The 25331-nt window shown below is 37.3% G+C and overlaps 1 long non-coding RNA gene across 2 annotated transcripts in view; it reads left to right on the forward strand.

Moving 5' to 3' along the window:
* Positions 1-25331, forward strand: part of LOC141512798 (uncharacterized) — a 195016-nt gene that overhangs the window by 124975 nt on the left and 44710 nt on the right. The window lies entirely within an intron of this gene.

Below are 25331 nucleotides of genomic sequence, written 5' to 3' on the forward strand. Positions count from 1 at the left end.
TATAACTAAATTTCACTCATTTGCTCATTCGCTTATTCATTCAGTAATAATTTTTTAAGTATATATTATATGGAAGCTACCTTGCTAAAAACTGGGGATTCAAAGAGAAGACAAAAGTTCCCACCCTCAAGAGAAAGGGAGTTACAGTTAAATAATAAATAAATGCAAAAAAATCTGAAGAGGAAGAGCATGCTAACAATTAGAGACTGCCAAATCCATATTCGTCATCTTCCACATGTGCTCCCTCACTCTAGAACAGGGGTAGGGAAGCTCTGACCAGCGGGCCTTATAAGACAGGTGAGATCTTTTGGCCTGGTGCTGCTAAGACAATCACAGGAAGGACTCAAAATTCAATAAATCTAGAAATTTTTTAGAGTTACCATTTTAGTTGATAATTTTGCATGACCCAAGAATGATGGTATAAATGAGCTTTGACAGAAAAAAAGCTCCCCACTCCTGTTCTAGAATCTAGTAAGCTTATCCAAGATTGGGCTACACTCTATTGTTACTAATATTTTACTAAAATATAGTTAATTTTATTTGTATTTGTAAGTTGTAAGCATAACTTCATATAGAAGAGGACCAATGTCATCATGGGGTGATGTCTTGACATGGGAGTGAATTGGATTTAAGTGAGGCAGAGTTACCCAAAGTCTTCACACTTACTCTCTCTAGCATAGACATCTAGTGACAAGACAAAAGTCAGGATGCTTGGTGATGGACCAGAATGTAGTGTCTGACCTTGGAGTCTTTAATTGTCCAAGCTCTGACAGTACCTGCTTCAGTTGTTTTCATAAACATTGAAACAAATTCTTCTCATCTGCTTGTTCTGCCAGGGAAAGTCTTCACATGCTTAGGGTAAGAGCCCCCTAATTCAGCAATGGGTTTGAAGTCTGTTGGTTACTGCCAAACTGGTTTAGCCTCTCTGCTGAGACAGATGATTTTACCAGAGTGCTTCCTCTGTGAATACTACAGCTTTTTTGGAGCCACAAGTGACAGGTGGATACCAAAGGTGGATGGGCAGCCCCAGAAAAGGCCTTGGCAAACTTTCATACCTCATAGTCCTCTCTAAGTACTCCAGGCACTACTGTTAGTGTAAGTATATGTGGTTAGTCAGATGTACTTTTGATAACCTTCAATGTGACTACAAATTAGCATAGTGGTATACAATGAAGACAAACTTGTCTGTGAAAATCGCCCTTGCATAAAAGGATCCTTCCTCATAAGAAGAGCATGACTGAACCTTGGTGACCTCTGACACAGATATGACTTATTGCTCCTAACCAGAAGATGCAAGACCTTCTCCAAAGTCCTTTACAAAAAAGTCTCATAAGCCTTTAAATATAAGACAATTTTATTTATATAATAAGGACACTCTGAGCTCATAGAGTTGAGTGAGATAGCCCTTTCAACATTACAGTAATCTCTTGTCAAAGACCTGGAGAGTTTCCATATTTCAAAGCACAAACCTGGATGCCCCTGGCAAAGGTGGGGAAGACTTGAGGCTCAATCTTTCATAATGATGCTCCACCCAAAAAAAACCTGCTTCATTTTTATAGGTTGCAAAAAATTTTCACAGACATCACATTTTATCCACACAACAATCCAAGAGAGGTAAATGGAATAGTTATTGTCATCCCCACCTCGAAGAGAAGACTGCCATGATGTTCTATGACTTAAAGTTCCATAATCAAGAATGTAGTGGATCAAAGATTTGAACTAAGATTTTCTGAGTCAAAGTTCATTTTGGTAAATCTTGTCATCTGTTCCCTGCATTCCTAAATCCAAATTGAAAGTTACTGGAAGGAAATCATGCTGATAAGATCCAATTCATTACTTTTTTGTTTATCTATCTATCTATCTAGATATTTATTTACTTTTATTTATTTAAGGCAATGGGATTAAATGACTTGTCCAAGGTCACACAGCTAGGTAATTATTAAGTGTCTGAGTCTGGATTTGAACTCAAGTCCTCCTGACTCCAGGGCCAGTACTCTATTCCCTGTACCACCTAGCTGCCCCTCAAATCATTTCTTTTTTTTTCCTTTATTTTTTTTGTTTTTGTTTTTGTTTTTTAGGTTTTTATAAGGCAAATGGGGTTAAGTGGCTTGTCCAAGGCCACACAGCTAGGTAATTATTAAGTGTCTGAGACCAGATTTGAACCCAGGTACTCCTGACTCCAGGGCCGGTGCTTTATGCACTACACCACCTAGCTGCCCCACCCTCAAATCATTTCTGACCTCAATTTATGTCTTCTAACATCAGCCTTATTGTTCCGTGGTAATTTACTGATTTTCCATCATAGCTCTCACAAAGGATATGTAATTTTCTCTTCCTTCTTTAGGATGACTTAATTTATATCCCCTCTCTTTTGGAGGACCTTGCTTCCCTTCCTTGCTAAGACAATTGAGGTCATCAAAGAACTTCTATTCACCCCTTCTCTTTCTATAAACCTTTCTATTTCCTTACCCACCCTCACTTCCTTCCCTTCATTACAGAAAGAATTAATCTTTCTTCTGACCTATTTTATATTGCATAAAAATTCAAAATCTTAATTTTTTCAAGCAAGCTGTTGCCCAAGGAAAAAAAATGGGGGGAGAATTTGACATTTACCTTTAACACTATAGTTGATTTTTGTTGGGTAAAATTTGTTGTAATCTATCTATTATCTACAAATTATAGTTATAACTTTTTTCAGCTTTCTGGCATTCTAAACCAGATATAACATAGAATTCTTATGCTGTAATCAAGGCCATTAGTCTGCCCCGATGGTGATGCTACCCTAATTCATTTCTGACTTGTGATTCAACCCATTATTCTTCTGATGTAATCCCTGAATATTCATCCTCTTTTCATTTATACTGGCATAGAGCAGTTGCTTTGGTCAAGGATTAAAAGATAAGAAACAAGTTAAGAAATATTTTTTTCTAATTCTCTTAGTGACTAAGTTTGAGCAGAGTTGAAAAGAATAGAGCATTTTCCATATTTAGTGAAACAATATGATAAATGTATAGGGCTGTAGACTATGTATGATTATTGCTGTTTGTTCATTGGACCATGACAGCAGGGAGGTGATGCCATGACATGCATGACATGCCATGACTTGGATTTAAGTGAGAGAAGGCTGAGCAACATTGCTGGCTTCACTTTCCCCTCTGGAGCCACATAAGTCCAGTGGCAAGATATAGGTCAGGATGACTAAAGATGACCCTGGATGCAGTGGGAACCTTGGTCTTTTTAAGCTAAGGTCTTTATTCGAAAGGCTCAATGTCCCTGGCCAACCAGTCCTCAAGAACTGGATTTCAAACATTGTTTCTATCCCAAACTTGTGTTTTCACTTTCATTTTCTTACTCTGGCAGCTATTAATTTTCTATTGTAGTTCTTGCCTTGGGAATGTTGGCACTGAGCTGGCTGCCTTGGGCCTGGGTTGTCCAGTTTGCTACCTTGCTTGTCTTCAGGTCTTATCTGACTAAACATCTTTGCTTTATGAAGTCAGCCTTAATATTACAAAGAGAGAATGTGCTGAGAAGAGAAGAGGACCCAGGACAAAACACTTGGGCACACCCTACACCCATAGGGAGATGACATTTAAAGAAGACTGAGAAGGATCAATCAGGTAGAAGAACTATGAAGAACAGAGATGCAGCATGAAAACCCAGGGTAGAGATAAATTACAAGGAAGAGGATATGGTCAAATTTCAAGCTTTACAGAGAACTCAAGAAGGAAATGGCCACTGGATTAAATGACAAAAACATCATTGATGATTTTAAGGTCAACAGTTTCAGTCAAGTGATAGGAATGAAAGTCAAATTAGAAGGAATAAATGGGAGGTAAGAAAGCTTAGGCAAGAAGCATAGTTTGTCCCCCTACCCCCAGATCTCTAAAATCCCTTACAGGTCTGACATTTTGTTTCTATATATTTTAGTAGGCAATGTATTGATCTCCAGTAAGTCACTTACCTCTAAATGTTATGATTTCCTTACCAGCAGAATTAGGGGGTTGGGATTAAAGGATTTCTAAAATCCTTTTATAGACTTGGATTTCTTGGCAGCTAGCACAATGGATAGAATGCCATGCCTGGAGTCAGACTCATCCTTCTGAGTTCAAATGTGACCTCAGACACTTACTGTGTAACCCTGTGCAAATAACTTATCCATATTTGCCTCAGTTTTCTCATTTGTAAAATGAACTGAAGAAGAAAATTGTAACCTACTCCAGGATCTTTGCCAAGAAAACCCTAAATAGGGTCACAAACAGACATGCCTGAGAAACTATTGAAACAATGACAAATTCCTTTCACCTTCAGTATGGTATTCTATGATTTTATTGATGAAGAGAAATGTGGGCATAGGTAGTGTTGGGTTCAGTTGGAGACAAACTTTGTAAATCTTTTGTTTGCATTGTTAAGGGAATCTTCCTTTTTCCTTCTTCCTTTATCATCTAATTTAGGCCACATCTGAAGACCTGACCTCCAACTTGATTTGGATTGCATTGGGGCAGTCTGGGAACTCAGAAAGCACATCCAGGACCACCCAAAAGAGACCCCTCCCCAAAAGGCAAAATCTCCAAATGTGGGACTTGGGACACTCCCAGGTTACCACCCCTGCCATGGATTCTGAGGAAGAATTTTCTACCTTCCAGACTGCGTTGACACCCTGGTCAGCTGGTCTGACAAGTTCAATCAGCAATCCACTTGGTCTGTTCTTTAAATTCTTCTTAACTTTTCTATCATTTTTCTTATGTGAAGCACTTTTTAAAAAATAAATCTTTATCTTCTTTTCACACCTGCATTCCAGGTCTGAGTGGTGATTCATCACAGGCAAAACTTAACCCAAGAAACCAGTGGCAACACTATGACATAACAGTCCTAGATAGATGTTTCATGCAGAATCACACCCAGACCAATGCAAGAAGTTGAAAAATTATAGCTAAGTTGGCCTCACATTTCCTCACAATGACTGGCCACTCTCCTCTTTTCCTTTCTCATTTCCTTCTCCACTCTTCATACACCATAGTATATATGCCTCTTCACTTGTTTCCCCTCTCCTTCCCCTTTTGTTCTTCAAAATCTATTTTATTTGGCCATTTGTTTTATATTTTCAGAGTCTTTTCCCCATATAGCAGTGAACTAATTGGGAAAGATTCAGAGGCCCTAGGCCATTCAAAAGCATATATCCTATTCTAAAAAAATATATGCATTCTTTATCTACTTGTTTTCTCCTATGTGGATTTTCTAGACTGAAGAAACTGATGCCAGGATTTAGTGAAGCTAGAACCATGTCATTCACAAATAAGGCAGTTAGTGTGTATGTAGCATAGGGATGTATGCCCAGAATCCCAGCTACTTAATAAATGGAAACTAGGAGATCTCATGAACTATGGAGTTGTAAACTGCAGTAGGCTACACCAATGGGGATAAATTTAGCATGAATCTGGTGAGTGCCCAGAAGCAAAAGGTCAATAGCTATGTAAAGAGGAGAGAATCAGTCTGGGAAGAAGTAGAGATGGGCAAGATGGGGAGACAGGTTTAAAAATATGCATCCATCCTTCCCTTAAGTAAGGAAGTTATATCTTCATTGACTTTAATTGCCACATCAAAGTGATCATTTTATAGACTTTGGATTTTTGGTAACTAAGAAGATCAAGAGTATGATTAAAATGTTTTCTGTACTCTTTTGACTCTTCTTTGTGGAAATTATTATTTTATTTCTAAGAAATAGAAATCATCGGTCAACATTGCTGCTTTTATCCATTTCTCATTCCTCTCCCAAATCAACAGCTCATTCAGGTAGGTCAAGTTGGGACTGTTGTCATTAAATTTAATGTCTCTTTATTTGTATACTTTCTTCTATTTGGTAATACTCTTGACCTTTCCTTTAAGCAGTCTATGATATGATTTTGCCCAGACAGCTGATTCTGAAATGACTCCCACATTTCCTATTTATTAAAATACAGTCAATTTTGTTTTCATGCAATGATATGCTCTAGTTCCTACAATTTCAATGTGTTTCAACTTCCTACTTGGAGAAAGTATTCATGATAAACAAGCTTGAGGTCTTTGAGTAATCTCCAATTCTATTTTTTTCATTGTTTAATCTTGAAATCCAATTTCTACTACATTTTTTTTTTGCTATCTGTACTGAAGTCACTTTGAATCAAGATAGATGTTAACTCAATTTGGAGGTCTTGATCTGTGCTTTTGTTGAGTTTTTTACTTCATTTTCTACATCACATATTAGAATGTATGGAATTAGAACTATATTCATGGTAGTCCTTTCCTTATGTTCCTCAAGTGTCCCATGAAATAATATTTCTTTTTGCCCTTGGAGTCCATGATGAAGTCTTAAGGAAATACTATAAACTATCCTTTCATTTAGGTTTCACATTCTTAATATTGTCTGCTTTCATTTTAGAGCAAGAATGCCAGTATTGGTGATGTTCTTTTCCTCTGGGTAATTAATGTTTGGGCAGCTAGGAGGTGAAGTAGTTGGAGTGTTAGGCTTGGAATTAAGACTCATTATCTTATGTTCAAATATGGTCTTAAGACACTTATTAGCTGTGTGACCCTGGGCAAATTACACAAGGCAAACTGTGTTTTCCTCAGTTTCTTCATCTGTAAAATGAGCTGGCAAAAGAAATGTCAAACTGCTCCAGCATCTCTACCAAGAACTGAATAATTAATTGTGACTTTGATAACTGCACTACCATCAGGGAAGTCCAAAAGACTATAGAGAATAGAGAAGTGGTTCAGGAGAAGAACACAAGATACAACAGAAAAAATGTTGGCTTTGGGTAGGAGGAGCTGGGCTTGAATGCTGGTTCTGCTACTTTTTACATGTAAAATCCTTGTTCAAGTCATTTAACCTCTGGGGAATGGGGAAAGCTGAGGCATATAAAATAGGGGAGGTTAGACTAATTGACTTCTTCTGAAATTCCTTCCAGATCAAAAAAATGTCATCGATTATTAAAGATTTAGAGATTTAAGACAGAAGATTTAAGGCCACTAAAAAGGTAAAGGCAAAAAGGCAAAAAAAATTCCCATTCTCTGGGAATTTAAAACTGCTCAGGATTTTATTATAGCAAATTATTACAAATATACAGATTAAAAAGAATAGGCTAGGTGAAGTTTGAGTGAAAGTGAAAGATAGAGAAAGAGATAAAGAGAGAAAAGAGCAGGCAGCCATGAAGCTTGGTTTAGTCTGGCCACACGGCCTGGGGGAGGACCATGGTGCTTCACATGGTCTAAGAAAGAGTGTGAGAAAAATCCATCCTTCTAGGGTCAAAGAAGAAGGGGAAAAAAAAGGGAAGAAGCAGCGATACTTCCTATTAAATGCTCTTCTGTGGTAGGTTGGGCAAGGGACAGCACTTGGGGAATATTCTTATACCTTGGGCCAGGTATCTTCCAATGGCATTCTACACACTGGTCCATTCTGTTCCAGGGTGATTGACCCCCAAGTTTAACATGTCATTTCCTTTCACTCCAGGGTCTATAACCGAGATTAGGTGAAAGGGAAAACGGGGGACAAGATAGAAAACAAGAAGGTCAAGAGGTGATAGGATACAACCAAGGTCAGTTTACATCTCTGGAGCAAACAACCTTCCACAATTAGCGAGATTTTAACATCATCAAAGCTACATTCATAATTCTCTACATCACAATGACTGGAGAAGGACAAAGTAGTTTTGATTTTCAAAAAGATAACAGAGTGTAGAGTCTGCCAAGTATAGACAGTAGATGAGTTTGCCTTTGATTCCTGCCTCTGTCTTTTCAGGACCATCCCTTTCCAGTTTTGAAAAAAAAAAAAACTTATCAAAGTCCTGGAAAAGTCCTTTGGTTGTCCCCTTGGGCAATCCCCACGCTAGGAATTGAAGTGGTTTGTCCTCCTACTTAAAGCTGTTGGCCTACTTCTGGATTTTACTGTAACATGCTAATAGCAAGTGCTGAGGGTGCAGAAAGACCTTTTGTGGGTTTGCTTTTGACACTTTTCAAATTATTTTCAAAATTGTTTAGCATTTCCTGCCTATCTGGCTCTCTGTATTAATGGTGTGTCCATTAATTTTTTTTTCTTTCTCAATATTAGCTTTTATTTCTACTGGAAAATTTACAAAGCTTTTTGCCTCCCTCCAGTAAACCCTGGGAGGTGGAGAATGCAAATATTATGATTTCCACTTTCATTTGACAGTTGGTAGAACTGAGAATCTGAGATATTAACCTATTTGCTCATGATTTCATGGCTAGTAAATAGGAAGTTTGGGGAGTGAAATTTGAAACCTTGGGTCTCTTGATTTTTTCTACTACTTGAATTCACTATAAATTGACTCTTACATATTTCCTCACAGCAAGAATTCAGTCTTTTTAACTCCTTCCTCTCTAATTCTCTAATCCTCCCCCAAGCAGCTGCCTCACCCCTTCTGTTGTTTCCCAGACCATACTCTGCACCTAGGTGGAGACCTTGCCTCATATATTAACAAGAAATAGAACCCATTCAACATGAGTTTCTTCTCTCCTCTTCATCTTAAAATCTTGGATGCATCTTGCTTTCTTTCCTCTTTTGTTTTTGTCTCTGAAGAAGAGACAGGCATTTTGCCAACACTCTTGATGTGACAGTGCAATGAAATAATGAGAATAAAGCCCTTTGCAAACCTTATTGCATCATATAAATGTTAGTCAGAATAATGAAGATGATGATGATGAGCCTGAGCCCTCTGTTGCCTTCCTACTGAGCTGAAGCAAAACTTATATAACAATATCTAGTGTGCTGGTAAAATATTTAACATCTAGGTTCTTGAGGGATGGAGAATGAAGTTATACTATTTAAAGTTTCATCTGCATTGATAACACATTCTTAAATCTAAATAATTAAAAAAACAACAAATTGTTCCCTATTTTATGATTTATGAGTTATAAATGCTCACTTTGAAAACTTAATAAGGGATTTTCTAAAGATGAGTCCAACACAACTTGTCTTGATTCTATTTCCTCACACTTCCTCCTGTAGATCACTTCCACAATCATCTTCCTGCTCTAATTTTCCATCCCTTTCAATTTACAAACTTTCTTCCCCTGCTGCCTATAAACATACCCATTTATCTCCCTTCATTATAAAATCTTCTCTTGATCCTGCTATTCCCCAAGCTATTTTCCTATAGCTTTCCTCACATTCATAGTAAACTGCTAGAAGTAGACATATATTATTCATTTTGTCTCCTTTCTTCTTATCCCTTTGCAATCTAACTTCCAACCTCATCATTTAAATGAAAATTGCTTTCCCATTGATCTCTTAATTACCAAATCTGGTGACTTTTACTTAATCCTCATTTCTCTGAATCTTTCTGCATTATTCTATCACCCCCTTTTTTTTCAAGGCAATGGGGTTAAATGACTTGCCTAACATCACACAGCTTAGGTAATTATTAAGTGTCTGAAGCTGGATTTGAACTCAGGTTTTTCTGACTGCAGGGCTGGTATTCTATCCACTGCACTACCTAGCTGCCTCATTTACCCTTTTAAAAAATTGAATATTTTCTCCTTTCTCTCGATTTTTTCAGTCTACCTATTCCCCTCAGTCCCATTTGCAGGATAATCAGCTATAAGGGACTGTTGTGTATGGGAGTACTGCAAACCTTTATCACCTGGTGTCCTCTAGTACAAGAGCATTGTTTTACTAAGTGCCATGGGAAAGGGAGTGGACCAGGGACTGGGAGTGGACCAGGGACTGGGGAGGATATTTAAGCACTTGTATTTGGTTTAATAATTGGAGATCTTGGAGTACTTGGAGATCTTGGAGAACTTTAAGGAGAACTTGTCATCTTTGTCTCCCTTGTCCCCCATCCCTTCAACATTCGCCTGGGTAAGGAACCTAATACATCCTGAGCAGCTAGTCTAACAGGAACTTAACAAATGGCACCCGAATAGGGACACAAAGGCAGAGCTACCTGACTAGAGTCCAGGATAAGGACCAGCAGATACAAGCAAGAGAAATTCCAGGTGACATTCCAGAGCCGAGGACTTCAGAGAGAGAGGTAACAGGATTGGTTGCTACCATGAGGCAGATTTTAAGGAAGCTGGAACAAAAAAGTGTGGAGGAAAGTGAAGGTAAAGGGAAAATGTATTCATATTCATGGCCTGAGGCAGAAGAAATAAAGAAATATTATCATGAAAAGCCTAGGATCAGCCCTACAACACCTAGGGAACAGATTTCAGCAGTACAATAGGCCATCGAAAAAGCAAAAGATCAGGGAGAAAGTTTGATGGATCTAGGAGCAGAGTTTCAGTCATATCCTGTTATTGAGGAGCCAGACCATTTTAATCCAGGAAACCTAGATATAAAAGCAGTCAGAGATTTAAAGAAGGTAGTGGGAGAATATGGGCCAAGATCACCTTTTGTCCAGCTACAATTGGATGCTCTTGCATACTCCATATTAACACCCAATGATTGGAAACAGATAGAACGTGTTTGTCACCTGAATAATCTGTCTTTTGGATGACAGTTTATAGAACAATGTAGACAGATGGTTTGAGGCATGCACAAGGTCCCAATGCCATCACATATTATGAACAATTAAGTGGCACAGGTCAATTTCTCAACAATGCAGAATTGCTCCCTGTGTGAAGAATGCTTGAGGACATATTCCAATACAAAATGAAAAGAAAGAACCATTTGCACTTATCAAACAAAGAAATGATGAGGCTTTTGTGGATATCTTTACCCGATTGCAGGAGGCAGTAGGAAGAATTTTAGGAGATGTAGCGGGAATAGATATATTAATGAAACAATTAGCATGGGCTAAAACAAATGCTGATTGTCAAAAAGCAATGATTGGCTTAAGAAAGGATGCCACCATTGAGTAAATGATTCAAAGATATGACAGAGTAGGGTCTCAGGTGTATCATGCAGAATTAATGGCAGAAACATATGCTAAATATGCACATGGGAAATAAAGAGAAATGGACTGCTTTGTTTGTGGAAAACCTGGACATTTAAAGAAAGATTGTTGGAGTGCCCAAGGAGCTAAACCCAGAAAGGTCAGGGCATATCACCCTAAAACTCCATGCCCAAAGTGTAAAAAGGCAGGACACTGGGCATCAGAATGTAGACAAGGAAATTTAAACAGAGAAAGAGGCCCTTTCCCAGGGGCCCATCAAAAATAATCATGGGGTATGACAGTTCAGGACCAGCAGGAGATAGAATGGAAAAAAACAGTATGCAGCTTTGGCAGCAGCTGACCCATATCAAACTATTAATGGTCAAAAGTGCTGGAAAATTTAGGGTATCTCCACATTCTTCTACTGAAGTGCCTATTCACCCTTTATGATTAATGAATAAGGAGTTTTCAATCATTTTGGCTCCACCAAAACCAAAGTATACTCAAAACCAGAGTATACTCACATCATACCTTTAGTAAAGCACGTGAGTGAGGAAATTTTCTCTATTGCAATAATGAATGCTAATGATGATGATAGCTACATAAATGGGAACCAATGCATAACTCAATTACATGTTTCTTCAAGATCTGGTATAAATAGGAAGGAAAATGAGTTAAAAAGGGGGCCAAAACTGAGAAGCCACAATGAAATTATGTTTGAAACTATGATTTCTTCGGAAAAACCTCTTTGTGTCATCCAAGTAGAAGGAATTGCTTTCCTATGGTTGATTGACACTGGGACAGATTGGACTGTGTTCCCCATACAGAACATTCACAAGCTAGGCCTAAACGAGCTACTTATACTAATCTAGTAGGCATTGGGGGTTGACAGGATACAGAAATTTCTTGTCAACCCTTGAAATGGAGAAAAGAAGATAGAGCAGGGACTGTCACTCCTTTCATAGATGAAAGACTCCCTACAATATTATGGGGAAGAGATATATTATGTCGATTAGGGGCAAGAATTAGCATGGATTCTTTGATTGGGGCTGCTGTTGAGTTGGGAAGTAGAATCTCCAAGGCAGTGCCGCAGGGGAAAGGAGCTTCTCTCTCAGCAGCAATACATACCAGTGCCATGAATGGGATGTGGGGGACCTGCTTGCTAGGATCCTTTTGGATGTGGCTGTTGGCCTGATTGTGCTATGCCTGCTGAGTGCGACTCAAACCCCTAAACCTCCGACCAACTGTAGAGACTTCTCATTGGTGCCACAGACCCTAATGCTGACCCTGATGCCTACGACAATGCCTTCAGAAGCCACAATGAATTTCACTCTCCAGCCTACAACCAAGCACGCCACGACTCTTGTTCTGGCACCGGAAAGCCGTGAAGCACACACACTAACTGCACTTCTTGTGTTGAGAGTAAAAGTGTCACATGCTATTGGACAGTTTGCAATGGTGTTGACTACTGTTCAAAAAATGCAACAACTCCAAATTGTACTGTTGTCAACAATTCAAGTAATTTCAAACGCTCTCTCTCTCATTCTCTGCCACTCCCATCTTCTGCAGAGGGAGGCAGGAAGGAGAAGGGAAATCTTCCTTTTTGGAACTTTGAAACTCAAGTCTATGTCTCAGAAGGAATGCATGCTTCATTACAGAAAGGGCAAGACCCCCCAAAAACCTTATTTCACAAATCAAGGAACCCCCATGCCTTCTTCCTGGTTTGGGGAGGTGGGGGTTGTTGGGCAATAGGCTATTGACTGGGAAGCTTCATGATCAATTAATTAAGAAAAAAAGGGAAGAAGATTTTTTTTCTGGGACTGGAAAATTCAGATTTCATCTTTTGAATTAAGCCTGTGCCTATCTCTGTAACAGAGTAGCTAACTTTGAATTTTGTGAAGTTGTTTAAGAACGCATTCAATTTTTTTTTGATTGGCTATTTCAAGATTTTCATGAATATATATGAGGTTCCTCAAGAAATTCTGTTTGATTCCAAAAGTTATTTTTGACCAGTCTTAATTGGTGCATTCTGTGTGTATATGTGTATTTAAACATCTATAGCACTAGCTGCCCTTGTTTTTACTATTTTTAATTGACATTTGTTTATAATATTTTTGAATTTTTGTTTACAACTTATGTGGCATTCATTATGTAATTGAATTAAGGAATTTTGCTTCAAAGAAGGGGGGGACATGCAAGGGACTGTTATGTGTGGGAGTACTGTAAACCTTTATCACCTGCTATCCTCTAGTACCAGAGAATTATTTTACTAAGTGCCATGGGAGCGGGAGTGGACCAAGGACTGGGGAATATATTTAAGGACTTGTATTTAGTTTAATAATTGGAGATCATGGAGTACTTGGAGATCTTGGAGGACTTTAAGGAGAACTGGTCATCCTTGTTTCCCTTGTCTCCCACCCCTTCAATGTTTGCCTGGATAAGGATAAGATAGCCAGCAGGAACCTAACACTTCCTGAGCAGCTAATCTAACAGGAATTTAACAATCAGCCAAATCTCATTCCCTTACTATAGTTATACTACAAAACTGTCTCCTGAACACACACACTCTCTCTCTCTCTCTTTCTCTCTCTCTCTCTCTCTCTCTCTCTCTCTCTCTCTCTCTCTCTCTCTCTCTCTCTCTCTCTCTCTCTCCCCATTCTGTCTCATCCCCCCTTCCTTCTTTGGTCCCCCCCCCTGTCTCTTTGTCTCTCTGTCTGCAACCTTCTCATCTTATGAGCAGATGATCCCAGTTCAATATATCTAGCCTTATTTTCCTCTCTCATATAACTATTTATTTCAAACTAGAAGTCCTTTCTCAAATTTGGCATGACCAAAAAAGCAAAAGAACAAAAAAACTCAGCATCTCAAACTCATTATCACCTCCCCACTTCTCTGCAAACCATTTACTTCCCCTTCTATCTTGAAGTTACCAATATATCTCTAAACACTACCCAGATTTGTGAACTTAAGTGCCAGTGTTCTTCACCCTTTTTCATCCATATATCCAGTGAGTTGCCAACTTTGTTAATTCCATTTCCATAGCATCTCTCACGTGTTAACTTTTCTCCATTCACTCTGCAACTCATTTTATTGTTTCTTGCCTGAATTATTGCACAGATTTCATATTTGATCCCCTTGACCTAAAACCCTCCTCTTTATAATTCATCCTTAATCTATCTGCCAAATGGATTTTCCTATGTCTTGGTCTGACCATTTCACTTCTCTACCCAATAAACTATTGTTTTTAGAATTTTATATACAATAAACTCATTACTTTTAGAAGTATATATAAACTCCTGTTTTTAAAGCTGTTGAAAAGTTGCTCCAATCCACATGTTAATTTTTACATTAAATAATACATCAACTAATCCACTTTTCAACTTTGATGAATTAAGTATTATGTTGGGGACTATTCCCTTTCAGGAACCTTACAATCCAGCCAAACTGACTTCCTTGCTCTTCCTCACAAATGTTACTCTGAAGGCTACTTCTGTGTCTTTTCTTGATTGTTCCCCATGCCTACAATGCATTTCTTTGATATCTCTTAAAATGCTCAATTTCTTTCAAAATTATCCACCCATCCCTCTAGCAATTTCTAATCACCCTCACTTGCATTGTTCCTCAGCTCTGACAGTACCTATAAGATAGCAAACTCTTTTTCCCTGAGGGATTCAATGATAATGATGATGATGATGATGATAATAATAATAATAATAATGATAATAATGAGATATAGCACTTATCATGCATTGGTCATTATTCTAAGTTCTTAACAATTATTATTTCAATTGACCCTCACAACAACCTTGTTGGGTAGGTGTTACTATTATTATTATAAATTATTATCAACTTAGGCAAATATTATTGAGTCAAATAGAGTTGAAATAACTTGCCAGGGTCATACAGCTAGTAAGTGTCTGAGGTCAGATTTGAACTTAGGTCTCTCTGACTGACTTCAGGCTCAGCACTCTAGCCAATGTATTGCCTTGCTCTACCTTTAGCCATCTCCATCTTGGAAGTGATTGAAAAGTTAAGTGATTGATGGAAAGTTTAGTTAACCCATGCTACTTAGTTCATCCCAAACCATTTTTCACATCTCATCCAGCCAGAATGTTTTACAGGTTTTGTCATTCTGGTCCCCACCCCCAGCTCTGCGTTCTAAAAGTATCTCCAGCACACACTTATCTTGATCCCACCCCCTGACATTTCCTTCAGAAGATCACTCACACAACCATCTTCTTCCTCTAATCTTCCATCCAACTCCCACAGTGTTTTGAAAAGGACTGACTGCCCTACAGTCAGGTGACTTCTTAGACCAAAAGTCCCTTCTCTGAATGCCATCCCCCATATATGTTGTCTCCTTCCATAAAACAACAATCAGGGATTATTTTGCTTTAATATTTGTATCCCCAATATTTGTCACAGTGTGGTGGACCAGGACACCAAAGTCCCTATTGTATCTACTTGTGAAATAGGAAATCTGAGGAAAGAGGTACTCTAAACTAGGGTGATTAGTCCAAGCTTTAAGAGGGGATCATATTTATTATAATCCTTGCATGGCAATGGATAGCAATTAGCAGTATAAGTCTAAACAAGGGCTTTGTTCTTAAGTTATTTATGTGTTTTGCTGAATCTGCTTAAGGAGGGAGTAGGTTGAAACATGCAGTTGAAACTAAACAAGATATGCATATGTCCAACCAAGGCCAAGTTGACTACTAAGCCAGCATCATTCTTGACCAACCAAAAATATTTATAAGTTTCTTCCTCCTAACTGCAACCATGATCCATTTAACCAACACACAGTACCCATTGCATTCAATAAGTGTTTAATAATTTCTTTTTCATTCATTTATAGCACTGCTCAAACATCATTTAATTTATGAGGTCTTTTTCAGTCCTCTTTTCTCCTAATTGCTATCTTTTCTTCAATTGTTTCATATTCATTATGGAAATGTTTTCCATATATTTATGTTGCTGTTTAGTCATTTTTCAGTTATATATGATTATTCATGTCTCCATTTGGAGTATTCTTGGTAAGGATGACTGGAGTGGTTTGCCTTTTCTTCCTCCATTTTATAGATGAGGAAACTGAGGCAAAAAAGGCTTAAGTTATTTAGCCAAGTTACACAACTTAAATGTCCAAGGCCAGATTTGAACTCTTCTTACTACTCTTACCAATTTGTAGGTAAAAATATTTGTTTTTGAGAACTCAGCTCCAGACCACAGAATAATATCCCGCTAACTTGTTATTTCCATTAATCTTCCCTTTTTTGACCCTTAAGAGCAGCTGTAGCACCTTGATTAGTATCACATTCAAGTCAGTGGAATCATCAAAATCCAATTCATTAACTTTTCAGGATCTCTACAGCCTTCAAAGGAACAATGAAAGTCTTGAAGTATATGAAATCCTTCTTCTTTGCTGCTCTCTTCCTTTCCCTTCTCGTAGTTGGACTTTAAGAGGATGAGGAGGATGACTTTGTTACCCATAATGTTACTTTTCTTTGCCTTATACTTGTCAAATTTGAAGATCATAACCATATTTTCCTTATTAAGTATTATATCTAATATTTATAGATTACTTAGGATGTGCCAAACACCATTCTCAGTGTTTTTTAAAAATATGATCTCATTTTTTTCTCTGACAACAATCCTTAGAGGTTGATATTATTATTCTCAAGTTAAATATAGGGAAACTGAGTCAGAGTTAAAATGACTTGCCAAGGGTCATATATAGTAAACGATTGAGATCTGTTTTAGTCTTCCTGATTTAGTTTTTTCTGACTTCAGGCCCAGAGCTCTCTTCATTGCATCATCTACTGATCTGATAATGTCTGTTCATTTGCTTATTCATCCCTCCATCTGTCTCTGTCTGTCTTTCTGTCTCTCTCACTATATTAATCTATCCATCCTGGACTGGGCCTGTGATTTCATTGATGTAGGGAATTCCTAATGATGAAACACCCTCTACTAATGTCAATCAGCCCCTGCTCTGGTACTTTATTACCTGCCTTACCCAGAATCACAAAGAGTTAGCACGTATTTAATGAACATCTTTTATAATCCATTCACTGTGTTGTGCTGTCATTTTTATTCTTTCAAAAATTGCACTGAGTTGAGAATACTAAGAAAGACAAAAGCATTTTTCCTGCACTCAAACTTCTTAGGAGGGAAGACAACATGCAACTAACAACACACACACACACACACACACACACACACAAACACACACACACAAGATATATAGAGTTTAAATTGAAGGTGGACTCAGAGGGAAGGAATTGGGGTGACCCAAGAGGAGAACGGGAAAGACTTGAAAAAAAGGTAGGATTTGACAATTCAGAAAGCAGAAGTGAGAAGGGAGAGTATTCCCGGCATGGAAGCCAGTCAGTATAAATAATTGAGTTGGGACTTAAAACTGTGAGAATTAGCAAAGAAGTACCAATAAAGTTGGATTGGAGAGAATGGAGAAAAATCAAAGTGAAAAACTGATGGAAAAAGTAGAAAAGGGCCAGGTTGTAAAGAGCTTAAAATGATTCAGAGATGCCCATTTCCAAATGTAGCTGAAACCATATTAAAAGATAATTCCTATCTGATTTTAATGTTAATATGTGAATGAAAAAAGAAACATGTAAACATGTATTGTCTTAAGTTAATATGTTGCCTGCAAGAATCTTTATTTATAATTTAAGGGTCCTTGTTTTGATTTTTGTTTGATAAGACTATATAATAGGGTCTGGAATGATAAAGAAATGTAAGACAAGACAGTGCGTTGAGGAATTAACCATTTCATTGATGACAAAAGACCCAGATATAAAAGGCTAAGTAAGAGAAGTCCATAATACACTTAAGGGTTGGATGACTGACAAGACATTCTATGCTATAGGATAATAGAGGTGAGAGATCACTATTGGTGGTGGAGATCAAGGCTTCATATAAGGATTACCTTGTACATGGTAGGGTTAAATATTGATTGAATGATTGAATAACCCCTAGAAGTATTACTGTATTGCAGAACAATATAAAAATGACCCTGAGTCACCATATTTTTGCTAAAGTGGGTCATTTTTAGATATATTTTTAGAAGATTTCCTGTAACAGCTAGTTATGGAAAAAAGATTTAGCTAAAATTAGAGATGTGTTTGTATCTAAAAAATTCAGTTTCAGTTATCTGGAGAATCCAAATACATTGTTCTTCCTATTGTCCACCATGGCAGATAAATAAGGTGTTTCTGTAGATGACTTTGCTTTCCTTTTAGAAACAAACTAGAGAGATTTTACATAGATGTAAAGCTACCGATTATCTAATCCATCTTTAGTTTTACAGGTGAAGAAGTGAGACTTGGGGGTGAGATTGAAAAATGAAGTGACTTCCCCAAAGTCACACATCTAGTAAATGACAAAACTAGAATTTCAATCCAAAGTTGGTATTTCCAAATCTAGCACTTTACCCACAATACCAGGCTGATGGCGGGCTTCTGCAACTTGGGGGAACTCCCTGAAAGAGGTGGTCAGAGATTTTTCACTGCACCATGGCATAGAAGATAACTAATCTGCTAGTTCTAGTTTTCTAACTTCAGAGGGTGGTTGAAGGCAATCACATTGTACCTCTAAGATATTTGCCCATAAGAAGTAAAATGTCTCTCTTCACAGGAAAAAGGAAGCCCTGGGTTTCATATTAGATTCTTTTTAGTTTCATAGACCAATGTCTTTGGTCTATGTGCTTTTATTCTCTTTTTTTGTCTTTTGTTACTGTTTCCTCTTCCTGCTCCCTTCCTTAAATGTCCTTCCTTCACCTTAATGACTTGATTACTCAGGGTAAAGAGAGTAGATACAAAATTGAACCAGTTCCTAGGCCACAGAGCCTGAAAGAAATTAGTCAACACCTTTAAAGCAATTGTTCTTAACCTCTGTGTCATAAAAATTTTTGGCAGTCTGATGAAACTTAAGAACTCTTCAGTATAAAATTTATAGATAATTAAAGAAAATGAGAAGGTTCAGTAAGAGATGACTAAAAATTGAGAAGCATTCCCTGCCCTTTAAATCTCAGTTCTATTTTAAAGAATCCCCAGCTCTCTCCCAAGCACAACTCAAGTGGTAACTTCTTGGTAGGTCTTTCCCAATCCCTTTTTTTTCCCTCCTTGAAATTTCTCTCCTGAGCATAGACTCTGAATTTACTTTCTTGCACAGAGGTGGGAGGAAAGAACATGAGATATGTTGGGGGGAGAATCAGAAGCTCTAGTTCAAATCCCCAAAGAGATGTAACTCTCTGACTTTTGTTTCCTTTTAGATTTTTCAAGGCAATGGGGTTAAAGTGGCTTGTCCAAGGTCACACAGGTAATTATTAAGTGTCTGAGGTCAAATTTGAACCCAGGTCCTCCTGACTCCAGGGCCAGTGCTCTATCCACTGCACTACCTAGCTGCCCCTTTTTGTTGTTTTCATCTGTAAAATTTACATTAAGGAGTTAGATGAGGTCGTTTCCAACTTTTGGTTGATGAGCTAGGATTTAATCAGCCATTTGAATATAAACTCATTAAAAACAGACTGGATTTTTGTATTTTTTGTCTTCAGTACATATAATTGTGCTTTTCATGGAGTGAAAATATTTATTATTTGAATTAAGTTAATCAGGAAAATATTATTTGTTTAAGGGAAAATCTGTCTGTTGAGGTAAATATTACCTCTCTAGATATCAGATATCATTAATAAAAGTCCTTGATTTGAAGAACAGGATAGCAAGAGGTAGGGAAGACCTTAGATTCTCTTCTCTCATCATCATACAAAGGTCAAGGAATACTTTCTTTCTTTCTTTCTTTCTTTCTTTCTTTCTTTCTTTCTTTCTTTCTTTCTTTCTTTCTTTCCTTCTTTCCTTCTTTCCTTCTTTCCTTCTTTCCTTCTTTCCTTCTTTCTTTCTTTCTTTCTTTCTTTCTTTCTTTCTTTCTTTTTCTTTCTTTCTTTCTCTTGGTTTTTGCAAGACAATGGGGTTAAGTGAATTGTCCAAGGTTACAGAGCAAAATAAATATTAAGTGTCTGAGATGGGATATGAACTCAGATCCTCCTGACTCCAAGGCCTATGCTCTATCCACTACACCACCAGGCTGACCCCATTCATATACTTTCAAAAATTTGCCACAGTATGTTTACTCAAAATGTTAGGAAACTTTTCCTAAAGTTCTTGATACTGAGTGACTACCAGCAAAGCCCTTGAACTTTCTATCAGTTCTATTTTGCTCTTTTTTCCCCCCATGGCAGTTAGCTAACTCAGTGGCTATAGAACACTGGGATGTATATGGAGCAGGAAGATCTGTGTTCAAATGTGTCCTCAGAGATTTACTAGCTGTATAGACCCTGAGTAAGTCATTTAACTTCTTTCTACCTCAATTGGTTTGTCTATAGAGATAATTTAGTAGTACCTACTTCCTAGGATTGCTGTGGAAATCAGATGACATTATGATTTTCAAATTTTTAACCACAATGCCTGAAACATAATAGATCCTAATAAAGCATCACTTCTCCCTTCTGTTACTGGCCTTTATTTTTGTTTCCAGTCATTTATAGTTCTCTTTCAAAAAGTATATTTTATTGATATAGTTTTCTTGACTAAATTTCTCCTGTATTCCTCTTTCTTCTACCTCCCAGAGAATATTAACATAAGAAATATTTTTTCATTCATTTTCTGTTGATTCATTTTTACAACTTCTTAAGTGAAATTTCTTTCTTATTTCCTTCCTTCTTTTTCTTTATTTTTCCCCACTCCTCTTCTTTCTCTTCTTCCTCTTTGTTCCCTCATTTTCTTCCTCTTCCTCCTCCTCCTCTTTTCCTCCTCTTTCCCCTTTTCCTTCTTTGTGGTAAGCAGTTCATAGCCATCAAAAGCTATTCCATTGCCCTTCTAGTGAATTTTCATTTAAATTCTTTGTACTGTGGCGGTGGCTAGCTGGCACAGTAGATAGAGCATTGACCTTGGAGTCAGGAGGTACCTGAGTTCAAATCTGACCTCAGACACGTAGCTGTGTGACCTTGGGCAGGTCACTTAACTCATTGCCTTACAAAAACCAAAATAAATTATTCAGGCTGGGCAATAACATTACTTGAAACCACACAATGCCACTGGAAGAACATTGGCATTAAAAAAAAGATGAATTTATTTTAAGCAAAAGAACTGGTTTCCCAGAGGCAATCCATTCCACTTTTCTCCTGTTCTATTTTAATCTCACTCTCTCTCAATTTGCAGTATATACCAAAGATATATGTACTGATGACTGATCTCTGAAGGTTGTATATCCATTCATATATTGTTGTCTGGAAAATAGACATTCTTCATCTTCCTGGTTTTTCCTGTGTTAATATTAGGCCAAACTCTTTTGAGTGATCATGGATTACATTTAGGAGTCTTCTGAAATGTTCCATCATTTGATGCTCTCAGTGCAATGTTATCCCAAAAGAGAACTATCTGGACTACTTTACCATCTATAGGAATCTCTTTTCAATCTATATTGGGTGCTGTGTATTCTTCATGATAAGAGAAAATAACTGATGAACATTCATCTTCATGTTTTATACCTTGCTTAACATTAATGTTCAGACTCTTGGTCCTTCAACATAATTCAAATCTCTAGAAGTTCAAAAAATGGTTGGGGTGTATAGGCTGTTCTTGGAGGACTAACACCTCTGGTGTGAGGGCTCGCTGAACCCTTTTCAGGGTTGCTCATTCACGTTTCATGTTCATCTGTTCATCTGTCACCCACCACTCATTTGTGGGTCTCTCTCTCTCTCTCTCTCTCTCTCTCTCTCTCTCTCTCCAATTGTTATATACTTCTTTTAAAAAATTACTAGTAGTATTTGGGTTAAGAACTGATATTTATTTGAATTTAGAAGAAAGATAATTATATATATATATATGTACTTAAATAGAGAGAGAGAGAGAGATGAAGGAGGAGAGGGAAGAAGAGAAGGAAGAAGGGAAGGAGGAGGACAAGGAGAAAGAGAGAGAGACAGAAAGAGAAGAAACAGAGAGAGAGAAGAGATATAAAGAGTCAGAGCCAGAGCCAGAACCAGAGGAACAAAAAGACAAATACAGAAACACAGTTAGACAGAGAGAGGTAGGAGGTAGGGAGTGAGGGAGAGAGAAAGAGAGAAAGAGAGCGAGAGAGAGAGAGAGAGAGAGAGAGAGTCAGACAGAAGGAGCTCTTTTCTACTCACTCATCTTCACCCCCAACTTGGCATATTTGTGTTAATATGTTTTTATATTATATACAAATTTCTGTAAAAAATTATAGAATTTATTAACTAACTGCCAACGTAAATACCTCCTCCTTCATGCTCTTCCCTGATGCTTTTGCCACAAACTGAATATAGCACTTTGCTTCTGAATTCTCCAATACAATTTTTGTGTGATATACTGTATTTTGATTACCTGTCTTTACTACCTGAATTTTCATTCTATTCCTCAGAGCTGTGCACTCTCACTATTTCTGTGACTCTGGACAAGCCATTTAATCACTTGAAGTCAGAGATTCAGTATTTTGTACAGAGAATTCTTCAATTCATTATTAAACTCTCACTAAGTATATTTCAGGGAGCTATATGTCTGCCCTATTATTTCAATGGACATGTTTATCCATTCCTCAAACAGTTGGGCATATAGATGGAAACACTACTTAGAGTAATGGGAAGAGTTCACAGAATTAAAAATTAGACTCAAAATCTAGGTAGATAGAGTAGTGGATTTGGAATCCAAAAGATCTGTTTTCCTGAATTCAAATCTGGCCTTAGTCACTTAGAGGCCAATTCACTTCACTGGATTTGCCTCAGTTTCTTCATCTGTAAAATGAGGTAGAGAAGTAAGTGGCAGGCTACCCCAAATGGTGTCACAAAGTCAGATACAACTGAAATGACAATAACAAGAAGAATATTTAATAAATAATTGCTTTTTATATACTTAGATGTCTTAATTCATTATTTATAGCATTATCATAGAGTTAATCTCCTTGTCGAAATATTTTATGGTTCTTGTGAGGCAGGTTAATATTATATTCTCATTTTATAAAGGATGAAAAAGAGACCAATAGCAATAAGAAATAGAAAGCTCAAGATGAAATTGGCAATAGATCTCTCAAACTTAGAATTTGAGTTTGATAGTTAATTCTGTGAACTCTTCCCATTACTCTAAGTAGCATTTTCATATATATGCTCAAATGTTTGAGGACTGGATAGACACATCCTTTGAAACAATAGGGTAGACATGATATTTAGACCTTATGACTGAAGATAGCTCAAGCAACAGAAGCAGCAGGGGCCTTCTATACACACTATTATTCCATTTCTGTCTGGGCTATCATTCTTCATGGAAAGGAGCAATCCTTTTTGTGGTTTTTATAATCAGCTGCCTTGATTGGCTTCCTCTCTTACAAAGCAATGCAATCTATGTAGAGGACCTAGTGAGGTGATAGTTCTTTCCTAATAAGTCTTAATTTGATATGATCCTCTGAGGACAAAAATACCCTCCACCCACCATTTTTGTTCATTTACTGACTCACTCGGTATCTTTGAAATTCTATCATTCAAACAAATGCTAAAATCAGTTGAACTGTGAGTGTTAAGAAGGCTTGTATGTATGATTCTATGTTCCTGTGTATGTATGAAGTATTTGTCCTGATCTATGGGCAAGAAAAAATACATGATCTGATCTTTCCCTTACAATAGGAATTAGAGAACTCATGTAGTAGGATCAGCTTAGGATCATAAATTTGGAGCTGGGAGGACTTTGGAGGTCTTCAAGTCAAACTCTTCCCCCCACACACATAATCTTTTGCAGGAAAGGAAACAGGTTCAGGTGAGGTGAATGATTTGACTAAAGGTCTATGACTAATAAGTGCTTGAGGTGAGATTTTGAACCAATTTTTATTGACTTCAATCCTCTATGGAATATTATCTTCTCCTAATGAATGTAGGAAACTTATTTTTGAGCTATGGAAGCTAGGAGGGAAAAATGGAGAAGAAGAAGAAAGAAATTCATCTAGATTTTGTCTAAAATGGTAGCCAAAAGTTCAAAGAAGAAAAGAGGGATGGAATAGGATTGGGTGAGAAATCCAGGAAGAAGAATCTTGAATTCTCAACAAATAACCAACCCATCTTAATTGTCCTGCCTTAGGTCACTTCTTTGACTTTTCATCAGGGCTTAGAAAGAAACTCATTGAAGCCATAAGGCAACAAATTATTTGTAACCAGCTTTCCCTTTACTCAGATCAAAGAGAGACTCCAAGATGCTAGGAGTTTTTTTTTTCTGTAGGAAAGGAGTACTTTTGTTCATATTCATACCCTGGAATATGGATCTGGAAAATTAAAACAAAAGATGAATTATTGTCTATTCTCCCACTATCCACTAAAATGCATGAGTTGACATTTCCATTTGTAGAAAGTTAACTCACATAGATAAAATTATGGAAAAGAGAGTATTGAAATAGTTTTTAATGTTAATTACTCTCTCATTGTATCATTTCATATGGATTATGAAAATGATGCTACCTGTGAGGTCTTAGGTAAATCATGTAGGCTCTCTGCATCTATATTTCCTCATCTGTTAAGTGATAGATTAATCTAAATGGTTTCGGAGTTCTCTCCTAAATCTATAGAAGAGGATAGGGAATGGAATAAGCATTTATATGTTGTCTATTTTATGATAGACACTGTGGTAAACACTTTACAAATATTAAATCATTTGAACCTCACAGCAACCTTATGAGATAGGTGCTTTTTTATGACTCATTTTTCAGTTGCGGGAACTGAGGCAAATAGGTGCAGGGCCTTACTGAGGGTCACACAGTGAGTGTCTGGGGGCAGAACTCAATTCTTTCTGATTCCAGCACTGCCAGCTATCTCTAGCCCTCGAACTTTAATTCTCTGAATAGCAAAATGAATGCAAGGAATCATTATATTATAGCTATAGACATCATGATGGAATATTGATGAGAATTCAAGAAGGGCTAGGTGAAAGTCTTGGCAAAATGTTGAACTTTTCTGGACTTTACTTCCCTTATCTGTAAAATGGTGATGACTATCTCTGTTGTACTTACCTCACAATGCTGTTATAAAAATCAAACGAACTTTTTGCTTTGCAAAGTTTACTGTTGTTGTCCTTCAGCTCTTTGTAAATCTCTACTGTTGCTATTATAAGGACTAAGTATATTCTACCAAATCTGCATGGATTATAGAAAAGTGAAGGGATTTGGTTCATTTTTGGATTAAATCATCGGCTTGTTTGCTTATAATCTCTTTTTTCATTAAAGTAAATGATCAAATAGGTAGGCTTTTCCAAGAAAGTCAATTAAAGAGTTTATCCACTGACAGAAAGATGAATTTTTTTTCCGTCAATGTTGATTAAATGTAGTCAGGACTAAGGTGAAACTGATTTCCTCTGTTGCTGTATCTGATGGCACTATTTTTTAACCACAGTCAATGGATTTTTT

The sequence above is a fragment of the Macrotis lagotis genome, chromosome 2 (assembly GCF_037893015.1).
Source record: "Macrotis lagotis isolate mMagLag1 chromosome 2, bilby.v1.9.chrom.fasta, whole genome shotgun sequence".
Classification (NCBI taxonomy): domain Eukaryota; kingdom Metazoa; phylum Chordata; class Mammalia; order Peramelemorphia; family Peramelidae; genus Macrotis; species Macrotis lagotis.